This window comes from Scardinius erythrophthalmus (assembly GCF_964197995.2).
Source record: "Scardinius erythrophthalmus genome assembly, chromosome: 13".
Classification (NCBI taxonomy): Eukaryota; Metazoa; Chordata; class Actinopteri; order Cypriniformes; family Leuciscidae; genus Scardinius; species Scardinius erythrophthalmus.
In genome coordinates this window covers 14,693,008-14,705,769 of record NC_138233.1, presented here as the reverse complement: position 1 = coordinate 14,705,769, position 12,762 = coordinate 14,693,008, and the positions used below count along the sequence as shown (strand labels likewise).

Sequence of the window (12,762 nt, the reverse complement as noted above, 5' to 3'; positions counted from 1 at the left end):
TCCAACAGGCTACACATCACTGCAATAAATGCACAAAGAGATGACATTTGCATATAATATTAGTGTTTTGTTAAAAATGGCAGTGGCACCAACAAAAAGATAAGAGTAAAATTGTCTATTGAAATATTTTTTTTATATTTAATCTCAGTATCAGCTGATAAACTGTCCAATCCAGTATTATGGTCATTATCTACTAATTAAATGTATATGTATACATTACAAAAAAAAAAAAAAAAGAATATTTTCGCAGCTAGGTGGCGCCTGCTGGCGGTACACTCGGTTCTGAGCGCGTTGTTGTCTTTGGAGCTCCATCGATTGATTTATAATTCTTGATTTCTCTTTAAACTCACTTACAACGAACATTTTCTACTTTTCCTCACCTCATAGTTATAACGCGGATTGTTGAGCAGACGCGTCTCAAGCCTTGTGATCCAACGCTGGATACTCTTATAGGTTACGTCCGTGGATCACGGCTGAACGCGTCTTCTCCGCACTCATTTAAGTTACAAACAAACATTTTTTCGCCTATCGTGCGTCTACTCTACACCCGTACCACTGAAAAGACGGATTATATCCAAGACTTAAGCCATAAATTAGTATTAATATTGATAGCACCACTGGTAGCGTCGTTGCTAACTTAACTTACTGTCCATCTGTTAAAATGGCGAATATATCAAATGTAAGTAGTCTACCTTTTGGTGCAGGTGAGGACACATTTGAGCTGCACGCGGTGCAGTCTGAGCTGGAAGCTGTTGAGAAACAGATCCACGACCTTTTAGTAAGAAAAGCCGAGCTGATAGACCGGCGTTTGGCTCTCGAAACATCACGTGCCGAGGCACACAAATCAGAGATTAATGTTACTAACCCGCTGACTCCGACCTCGTCTACTCCGTGCGTTCCTCAACATCGGTCCCGAACGTCGAGGTCGCGATCAGCCATGGTCTTGTTCACTCCGGCTCCAACATGCCATCACGAAGCCTGGATTTTTCCGCAGCGGAAGTCGCGAGTCAGGTCTAGACCAAGAAAACTCTCTCCGACCCTCCCGGTTTTCGAGATATCCACACAAAACCGCTTCTCCCCTCTTCGCGAAACAGAACGCGATGCTGTGATCATCGGCGATTCCATCGTTCGACACGTACACGTTACGTTAAATAAAAGTAAGGTGCATAGTCACTGCTTTCCTGGTGCTCGTGTTTCTGAAATCGCTGCTCACGTTCCCGAGATTCTGAACGAGCGCGTCGGAACCGTTGTCCTGCACGCGGGAGGGGCCGAAATCAGACTGCGCCAAACGGAGGTTTTGAAGAAAGACTTCAGGAATCTGATCGATACGGTACGCAGCACATCGCCTGATATAACGATTATTGTGTCAGGACCGCTTCCCACGTATCGACTAGGTCATGAAAAGTTTAGTAGATTATTTGCGCTTAATGGATGGTTAATGTCATGGTGCAATGAGCAGAAACTTCTCTTTGTAAATAATTGGAATCTGTTTTGGGAGCGTCCTAGGCTTTACCGTGCTGATGGCTTACACCCAAGCAGATTCGGATCGGATCTTCTGTCAGATAACATCTCCAAAATGTTAAATACCTTTTGACTAGTAAACAAAAGTCCAAATCATAGTCTCTGCTGCACCAATTTAACTGATATAAATAGTGTAGAACATTGCATAGAAACTGTGTCTATTCCTCGTTTAGTGAGATCAAATAATAAATCTACTGCAGGATCTAGAAAAAATCTAATTGTTATTAAACCAGAAAATGTTGCTATTGGTAATCAAAAACAATTTTTAAAGCTAGGTCTTCTAAACATTAGATCACTCACACCTAAGGCAGTTATTGTAAATGAAATAGTCACAGATAATAGCTTCGATGTACTTTGCCTTACTGAAACCTGGCTTAAACCAAATGATTATTTTGGTTTAAATGAGTCTACTCCAGCAGGATACTCCTATAAGCACGAGCCCCGTCTGAATGGTCGTGGCGGCGGTGTTGCAACAATCTATAGAGATTTTCTCAATGTTACTCAGAAAACGGGTTATAAGTTTATTTCATTTGAAGTACTTGTACTAAATGTTACGCTCTTAGATGTTCGAAAAACATCCCTATTATCTCTAGCCTTGGCTACCGTATATAGACCGCCTGGGCCTTACGCTGATTTCCTAAAAGAGTTTGCAGATTTTCTCTCAGACCTATTAGTTAACTTCGATAAAGCATTAATTGTTGGAGACTTTAATATCCATGTAGATAATCAAAATGATGCGTTAGGGGCTGCGTTTACAGATTTATTAAACTCCTTTGGGGTCAAGCAAAACATTACCGGACCGACTCATCGATTTAATCATACACTCGATTTAATTATATCACATGGAACCGATCCAACCGATATAGATATCATTCCACAAAGTGACGATGTCACTGACCATTACATGGTAACTTGCATATTACGTACTCCTGTAATATATCATGCTGCGCCGCGTTATCGATTTGGCAGAACAATCCTTCCATCCACCATAGATAATTTTTCAAACAGCTTATCGGATCTGTCTCAGCTGCTCAGTGAACCCAAACAAACAGATGAACTTGAGGAATTAACTAGCACTATGAGCACCATTCTCTCTGGATCATTGGATATTGTTGCGCCCATTAGATTAAAAAAGGTCAGAGAGAAAAGTAAAGCACCATGGTACAACAATACTACGCGTGTTCTAAAGAGAGAAACCCGTAATTTAGAGCGTAAATGGAAACAAACCAACTTAGAGGTCTTTAGAATCGCATGGAAAGACAGTATGTCACGTTATAAAAAGGCCCTAAAAGCGGCCAGGGCTGAGCATCTACGCAAACTAATAGAAAACAACCATAACAATCCTAAGTTCTTATTTAACACCGTGGCGAGACTAACAAATAAACAGATGTCTCCTGAACAAAGTATTCCATTACAGTTTAGTAGTAATGATTTCATGAAGTTCTTCACTGAGAAAATAGAAAACATCAGAACCACAATTGTAAACGTTCAATCCTCAATCGCGCCTTATAATTCAGCCTCAATTATCACGCCGCAAGAACAATTACAGTGCTTCACAACTATAGAACAAAAAGAGTTAAATAAACTTTTTACTTCATCTAAAACAACAACATGTTTATTAGATCCCATACCAACTAAACTATTGAAAGAAGTGTTACCTGTAGTGGAAGAGCCTCTCCTCAATATTATTAACTCGTCTTTATCTTTAGGTTATGTTCCAAAAACATTTAAACTGGCAGTTATAAAACCTCTCATTAAGAAACCACAATTAGATCCGAATAATCTAGTAAATTATAGACCCATTTCAAATCTACCTTTTATGTCTAAAATACTAGAAAAAGTTGTGTCCGCTCAACTGGGCTCTTTCTTACAAGAAAATGACACCTATGAAAAGTTTCAGTCTGGATTCAGGCCGCATCATAGCACTGAAACTGCGCTCGTTAAAATCACAAATGATTTACTTTTAGCTTCTGACCAAGGCTTTATCTCAATACTAGTTTTACTTGATCTTAGTGCTGCGTTCGATACTATAGATCATACAATACTCTTAGATCGACTACAAAATTATACTGGTGTTCAAGGACAAGCATTAAGCTGGTTTAGATCGTATTTATCTGACCGCTACCATTTTGTTTATTTAAATGGAGAAAAATCTATCATAACTCCAGTAAACTATGGAGTGCCGCAGGGATCTGTGTTAGGCCCTCTATTATTCTCAATATATATGCTACCACTTGGAAATATTATAAGGAAACATGGAATTAGTTTCCATTGTTATGCTGATGACACTCAAATCTATATTTCATCACGGCCAGATGAAAACGCTAAATTATCCAAATTGACAGAGTGTGTTAAAGATATAAAAGATTGGATGACGCATAATTTTCTTTTATTAAATCCAGACAAGACAGAGGTACTACTTATCGGTTCAAAAAACCACCCACAAAACCTCTCACAATACAACTTTAACATAGTAGGATGTCCTGTTACTTCATCCTCTACAGTAAAAGACCTGGGTGTTATATTAGACTGCAACCTGTCTTTTGAAAATCATATTTCATATGTTACAAGAACAGCCTTTTTCCACCTTAGAAACATTGCTAAGCTACGTAATATGCTATCAGTTTCTGACGCAGAAAAGTTAGTTCATGCATTCATGACCTCGAGACTAGATTACTGTAATGCGTTATTAGCCGGTTGTCCTGCATCCTCAATAAACAAGCTACAGTTAGTCCAAAATGCCGCCGCTAGAGTTCTAACTAGATCAAGAAAATATGATCATATAACACCGATTTTATCATCCCTACATTGGTTACCTATAAAGTCCCGTATTAATTACAAGGTATTGCTACTGACTTATAAAGCCCTAAACGGCTTAGCTCCAGTCTATTTAACGGATCTTCTATCGCCCTATAATCCATCGCACTCTTTAAGGTCACTAAATTCGAGGCTTTTGGTCATACCTAGGATATCTAGGTCCACCAAAGGAGGGAAAGCATTTTCACATTTAGCACCAAAACTCTGGAATAGTCTTCCGGATACTGTTCGTTGCTCAGACTCGCTCTCCCAGTTTAAAACTAGATTAAAGACGCATCTCTTCAGCCAGGCATTCATATAATACTTTTAATCCTACAGTTAAATCCGACCTCTAGTTCATAAACGCCAGAGGAGAACTGGCCCCCGACTGAGCCCGGGTTCTCCCAAGGTTTTTTTTTCTCCATTAGGTTACCTGATGGAGTTTTTCGGTTCCTTGCCACTGTTGCCTTTGGCTTGCTCAGTTGGGGATATTTGGGGATATTTAATTTAATTAATCAATCAACGATACTATTGATCAGCATTACCGAACGTAGACGTTCCACTAGAAACAAACATTGATGTATTGTTCTAATTTATTACTGTGAAGCTGCTTTGATACAACCTGTGTTGTGAAAAGCGCTATATAAATAAACTTGACTTGACTTGACTATATGTTCAAGCCATAGATTGATAATATAATAATATTTAGTGCTGTCAAATCGATTAATCTATATCTATATCTATATCTATATATACACACACACACACACACATACACATGTATTATATCTATATATATTATATAAACAAACTTTTATAATAGATGCGATTAATCGCTATTTAACGATTTGACAGCACTAAATATAATATAATATAATATAATATAATATAATATAATATAATATAATATAATATAATATAATATAATATAATATAATATAATATAATATATGTGTATTTGTGTACAAATAAGACCTTGGATTGATTGCACAGTGCAAGTAATTTACTTCAAACCACATTACAAGTAAATAGCAAAAGAAATGAATGAGGAAGAAAAAAAACTGTCTATATATGCTCTGCAGAAAGTGTTGGGAGAATTCAATTGCCCTCACAGCAACCAGGCCATGATCACATGCTTCTGCTGACAAAGTTCAAAGACACACCTTTCCTATACAGCCTAAAAATAAAAACCAGCCCACTCGCCTTTACTAGCACTGCATGACTGAATCCAAGCTAAACACAGCCGAGCCACAAGAAGGCCTCATTTTCTGCTGTGTGCCTGTTTTAAAACGTAGATGGCACACTTTGGTTTTGCCTATATCCGGAGTGGATCTTTTTTCTTTTTTTTTCTGTTACCTCCTATAAATTTACTTCAAATGAATTGCTGACATAAAATGTAACTGTGGCTTGAGTACTCTCAGGAATGCTAATGTACACTCATTCCTAGGTTGAAGTTAATTTACTCTAACCAACTGGCATGTTTTGTCTTGATATAAAACCTTTGATGTTTGTAAGGAGACCATCAAGTAAATTGTAAATGTCTCATTTTCAGTGAAACAACAGAACTCCATTGTGCCACTTATAATATTACTTACATCAACTGTAAGATGTAAAACAGTGGCATAAGAGGACAGGTCCAAAAATAGGCCTAGCCCTGAGATAATTGACAAAGACAAAGCACTTCTCAGGGCTGGTCGTGTTGTTTGTGAGAAACTGAGGTCAGGTGGTGACTGCTTCAAGAGGCTTTGTGCACAAAGAAAAGCCCTCCCTCCGTACCATCCTGGTTAAAAGCAGTCCTCAAAGGACCAAGGGGTAAGAGAAAAGGGCAGTGGAGCATTCTAATTAAATCCAGACAGAAGGAACATTAAGTCATTCCATGAGGAAGATGCTGAAGTCTTGTAACAACTATGGTTTTAAATGGAGATAAACATGCCTGAACTATGTGCCTGAAAAACAAGGTTTTGCTGAGAAATTAGCCTTACCTACAATTTTTGCTACAAACATGCCCTTCTCCAGTCCTTGGTGACCAGAATTCAGTTCATTGCTTCAATACACTGACAGAATAAAGGTTAATTGAATGCCACACCACAGTCCACAGGATTCCAAGGTAGAAGCCTTTGTAAATATGATTGTGGACCAAAAGATTACATCCGGTCAACCTTGAGTAATCCTGTCAGCTAAGAATGACAAGAAATGTGGAATTATGAATAGATACAACATTCCATGACTTCAGAAAGAAATGAGTGGATGTGAAGTGGGATAGAGGGAGTTTCAGAGGAAATTCCGCTACTGCACTAAGATGCTGAGTCATTCCTTCCATGATATGTGATAAAGTGTCCATGACTCTAACAGGTAAATAAAGATACTCCCACTGAAGAAGAAGAAAGAACCCTCCAGCAATTTAGACTTACATTACTAGTTTTATACATAATCTTCAGCTCCACAGACTCAAGATTTGTTATCAATGTAATTTAGCAAATTTCTAACTACTGGTTAGGTAATACGGGAAACATAACAGGCGGAAAGCAAGTTCATCGTCGTTTAAACAAAAACAATTGTTTTTAGAATGTTTAGTTTTAGAACAATTTATAATTCTGAACAGTAAGAACAATGTGAAAATTCTAAATGAAAATTCTGTCATGATTTACTCACATTCAAAAAAACCTGACTTTCTTTCATCTGTGGAATACACATTTTTAAATGTGCACACATGCAAACAACATGGCTGAGGGCAAGATTATATATAACAGGGGGGGAAAAATCATTTTTGAACTGTCCCTTTAAAACGTATTTTGACATCTGGATAGGTTGTTTGTGCTGGATACAGTTAACAAGATTACTACAATCAGGTATGTACACCATTAATGGTGTAACAATGCCATCAAGACATCAACGTCTTCTTCATTATCTCTTTATGATATGAGAGAAATATTATTTGGTCTGCAGAAGAAAGTTTCTACCTCTTGCCAGATAGTATACGATCCTCACAAAACCTCAACCAATTAAACATTACTCAAAGAGCAAGGCCAACATTCCACACAGTTCAAATCACACATCTGTGGATGGAAAGTATTGACCAGAGCAAAGAGGGGTGAAAAAAACAATCTAACAACACAGAGACAGTTGACACTCTTTAAAATTACTTTATCAGTCTAACTCGTCATTTATCTCAGACTGTGAAAGTGCCTGTGCCTTTTACTCACATTATAGTGAAATACAACAAAAGCTGAGTCGCTAATGATGGTTGTGGGGTCTGTTTTAGAGCTTAAATGGTCAAATGATATGTTTTCTCTCTGAGGACCAGACACTGGAAAGCATTATGCTAGATGAATACCTAATGTTTCAATCTATTTAAATTATTTAAATCCAAGCCTGAGGGATGAAAGAAAGACCAATTGTTCTGAAATTGGCTTTTGAAATATAATCAAAATAAATAATTAAATAGCTACAAAGTACATGTTTTTACTTTGATTGCTTTATTCTTTCCCTGTCTAGCGGGACAGTCGCTAAATGGACCTTTTACTGGACGGAGTCGCTCTGCCAATGGTGAGCAGTACTAACAGACTCCCATTTAACGTGCCATGATACTTTACACATTAGACAGTTTTTACTCTCAATTGTAAATCAGCTGGAAAAATTAGTCACATCAGCCACTTTAATGGACCATCTAAATCTCAACATTTACACAACATCTGACCTACATCACTTCTTTCACACATTGACTTTTAATGGAAAACAAAAGTTATAATGTCATTTGAGGTCTACTGAAATAATGACGTTTTTGGACCTGTAACTTCATCGATAGATAATAGGTAACTTATTGAAGATAATTGGCATTTTACAAAACTGTCTCTATATTAAAAATTCAGTCACTGGAGAGCAAATCCAGCTCTTACCGCCATCAGCCATCAGCAATACGACGTGCCTGGTAAGAAAATACCCAAGCTTTCCATATTTCTCTTTCTTTAGTCAAAACAAAGGCAGTCGTCCTTGTATATGCTTGATGAGACTCCCACATATTTGGCTACTGCCATCTGTACAGCAAGGTTACAGCAGCATGACTTTCCTCTAACCTAAATATATCATTCTATTAATCTAATGTGAAAGAAAACAGGGGACAAGATTTCTTTCTAAATTATTTGGTAAGGAGATGCATCAGGCGTCAAACCAAGATGACTTGATGTCATCCTCTTGAGTTACTAAGAACTATTTCTCGACAGTAATTTATATAAGAAACCATACAAAAAGTCCCTGACTTCTCTATTCCATTTTTATTTTCTAATAAAAATGCTAAGACATGAATAATTAACAGAGTGAAGGACAGCAACAACTTGGGGTATTCACTGAACTGTCTTAGTTTGTAATATTACAAACAGTGAAACTTATGACTAATAAGAAAATCCTGATTTGTGTCTATTTATTTAATATAATGTGTCATCAGGGCAATGATTTTGTGTTCTGCACAATTGATTTTTTTTTAGCAATGTATATTTATACTTGCTAGAAATATTTATATTTTTAAACAAATGGGGTTAATATATTTTTAAAAAAAGTTTACAAACTTTTTTAGCAATATTTATTTTCTTGACAGTAGGAAATTACACGAATATAACGTAACACCACAATTTCATTAACTCACTTATTTGTCTTTAGTTTTCAACACATTTTCACTGTTGATTTCGATGTCAAAAATCATTTTTGCATGTTGCTTGCCAACTGTAGCAAGCTTGATAACATTATCTTTGCAGGAATTTGCAACAACAATGGTGAATGCATGACAGAAAACCAAACCTTAGCAAGAAATAAAAACAAAAAGCCAAGTGACATTTCTATCAATTGATCTTGGGTCATCCTAAGTGTTGTTGAGCTCAATATATGAACACCACCACCTTGTGGAAGCCTATGGGCTTTACATTTCGCCCACCCACTCTACAGAGACATAACATTTGTTTTGTTCTTGTCATTGTTCTAGAACTGAAATATTAGTCAGTTTTGAGAAATTACTCAATAGGCAATGTCAATACATTTTTGCACATGCTGTGTGTTTGGTGAAGTCTTTCCCACAGAAAAATGAGGTGTCATCTTATGCACATTGTCCTAGCACACTCCAGATATCTTTTGCTGATGCTCGTAGTCTGTCTGCAGAGGCGGCTCATGTTGCAGCAAGCTCTCAGCTGATGATGCCCTGGTGATGCAGTTCCTGGATGCCGAGTTTATAAAGACTGATGTCTTCAAATGTGGAGACAAATCAATAGCCAGCCCATTAAGTCATATCTCATGTGATTTTCTTTTCTATATACCATCAGACCAAGAGCAGAGTGGAACGAGTTAGGTCAAATTGCCCTTTTTAACTTTCCTTGACTTGGCTGCATATTCCAAGATGGGCAGATGGGAGTCACTGTCATGGCCACATATTCCAGCACTGGGGATGTTCCCTACATAGAGGCTTCCCACATACCTCTCATTGTCATTCTGGGTTATCTCAGCCACGTGCCTCATCTGCTAAAAGAAGCAGTAAGAGCATCTGAAAGCCCCTTTGTGCCTTCTGGCTCTCCAGTTCAAAGCCACAATAGGGTCATTGGGCATGAGTTCTGAGACACAAAGTCATAAGGAGAAAAGGGGACTGTATTTCTAAAAGAAAAGAGTCAAGACAGCACCAACTGGGGTATATTTAGAGCCTCTCATTGAGGATAATTAGTTTCAGAAGACTGGAATTTCCAGCTATCTAAAGGCCTCTAGGGTGTGTGAGGGCTGGGGAGGGGGGGATGTTGTAATGGGAGGGGGTATCAGAACCAGCTGATAGCATTTCTGGATCAACCGAGCTGACTAATATCACATACTCCCAAAGCAGGAGAAAACAAGCACTCCCTGACCTCAGCACCACCCAATGGCCGAATGCTGAGAACACTACAGCCAAAGAGATTCTTCAAAATGCATGTCTCACAGGGGAGCTTTGTATCCCCCCCAAAAAAGTAAACATCTGGCAAACATTTAGACAAATAGACAATGGGTGAAACATCAAGCCACAAATAAAGAAAACAAATGAAGGAAAGACTACTTTGTGGCAAATGAGTATGGGAGTCTCATCTGCACCAGCAGATGGATTTGATACTCTGTTACAATATGAAATTACACACGAATTGCTACATATTGTAAGAAGCTAAGTTGAAAAAAGAACTAGGATTTGAGGTTCAAGGCACTTAAACCCTTTTTTAATGAATAAATTAACCTAACATCAAATAAATAAAAAATAATAATAAAAAAAAGATATATGTAAATAATTCACTATGTGACAAGACAATAGGCAATCTGCTAGAATATGTTTTACATAACAAGCTGATCACTAGGTTGTATCGGATAGCCTAAACAGCACTTTTGCCCACACATCAAGGGCATTTTATTCACTCTGTGGCATTTTTGCCTTGGCTAATTTCTTATCCTGGTCACAAGTAGTGATAAAGACACAAAGACAAACCAGTTTTACATATAAACATCCACAAATGAGTGCTGGTCTGGATGAAAACGTGGATGCACCACAAGCCCAAGCACTGAGGACTGGAAAACTGATTGTTCACACTCATGTGAAGCCCTTACTGTGTCTTGACCATCGATGTCAGCCTGAGACAAGAGATTCTCACACTGAACCAGTCATTATGGTCACATGTCTGTAATCATGCTGGAACAACTCAGTGCACAGTTATGGGAGATGGGTACAACAGAGCAGTAGGTCAAGCTATCCTAGGGGCTATTCAGATCAGAACGGTCATATAAGATCAGAATGATGACAACATGTTGGTTTAGTAGAATGTCCGCAAATCCAAGTGGCTTCCCCTAACTTCCCCTAAATGAAATAAACATTCAAATACATTGCGCAGTCACCGTTACAATAAGAAGAACTTCTAAAAGACACCCTACATCTGAAACGCACCTACATGCTTTGAGAAATAACTTTAAAAAGTGCATAACAACTATAATATCTTAAGTAAAAGCTTTTGCAATTACATGAACAAGTTAGAGAGATGGTACACACTTTACAAACGCTTACCTTCATCTCAATGTGCCATAATTTACATGTTTCAAGGTTAAGTAAGTGATAGAAACACTTCGATCATTTCTGTGAAACAATCCCTGAGCAAACTGTCATCGTCCGAATCCTACTCCCCGATGCAGTCCAGTTAAATAGAAGTGACTTTATCCTCTTTGGCAAAGACAGAATCTTCTAAAAGCGCATTGTTTTTGAAGCTATGAACGAGTTTCGTCGCTTTCTTTTGCTTAACATAAGGTTACACTGTTTTCAATGCGTGGGGAATTCCTTGCGCTCACATTTTCCCTCGAAAGCAATTGGTCCAGCGTTCCGCATCTACACTGCAGGCGAGCGACGCGTCAAACGAAACGAAAACGCTCCCATGCAATCAGTGAAGTGACGCGTCTTTCAGGGTTGCAGATGGGATGGGTGACGTCGGCACCTTGTCGGCCAATCAAAAATTTGTTTGTGTGAGCAGTGTTTACAGTTTTGCTCATTTTCATTGGGCTATGGGACGACATAGACAAAAAAATGAGAGACATCTCCAGTTGTTCCTTCAGTTAACATTGTATCAGCACCTTGCATTTAAACAATTTAATCCAGAGTGACATTCCACTTATAATATCGGATATAGGCTACAAATTATTTGGGTTAAAGTGATAATGGCGGTAAAAATATTGTCTTTGTTATGAGGCGATCTTTCTATGTTGGCTGAATACTGTCCTTGTCCCGCAGGTGAGTGAGCGCTAATTTGTTATATCGAACAAATTGAGACAGTCCCTTAACAACACTGCGCGTTCATTTGTGATGTCAAAAATTGCACATGACCCCTAAAGGACACAGTCTGCCCCGCCCATTATCGGAATAGCCTGTTTGGGGAATTCAAGGGTAATAGTGTTGTTTGTGATTTATTTATTGTTCAGGGGATTTACTTATTTATACTTAATTTGATAGATTGTGCTCAGACAGACTTTAAAAAGCCAAAAAATAAATATTTTTGGACCATAATACATTTACTACCTATTAACCACATCATCTCTCCCTTTTAACTATTCTGTTAGGGATTTTACAGAATGAGTCAGAATAATTCCACATCTTTTAGGAAGTAATGTTTAGCGAATTTCCCTTGAATTTTAGTTTAAAGAAAATAATGGTTACACTTTATTTGAAGGTGCCATTGTCACAGTGTAATTATATATATATATATATATATATATATATATATAATGAGTAATATTAAGCAACTGCATGTACTTACTATAAAACAAATGTATCAGTGCAGTAAAAAATATAGTGGTATATCTTTACCCACTCTTAATAATATAAAATCACGTAACACACATTAGTGACAAAAGCTTGATTACGTGGATAATGAAATAATGTAACAGCAATTTTTAAAATAAATAATTAGTTTCTATTGC

General features: G+C 37.6%; 1 protein-coding gene across 1 annotated transcript in view; it reads right to left on the bottom strand.

The window, feature by feature from the left end:
• The window catches only part of elf1 (E74-like ETS transcription factor 1), a 44,667-nt gene extending 32,854 nt beyond the window's left edge, over positions 1–11,813 (bottom strand). The window contains exon 1 of the mRNA XM_081383107.1: positions 11,363–11,813. The gene's annotated coding sequence lies outside the window, so the exon portion shown is untranslated. The remainder of the gene's footprint in view (positions 1–11,362) is intronic.
• Between the last annotated feature and the right edge of the window lie 949 nt (positions 11,814–12,762).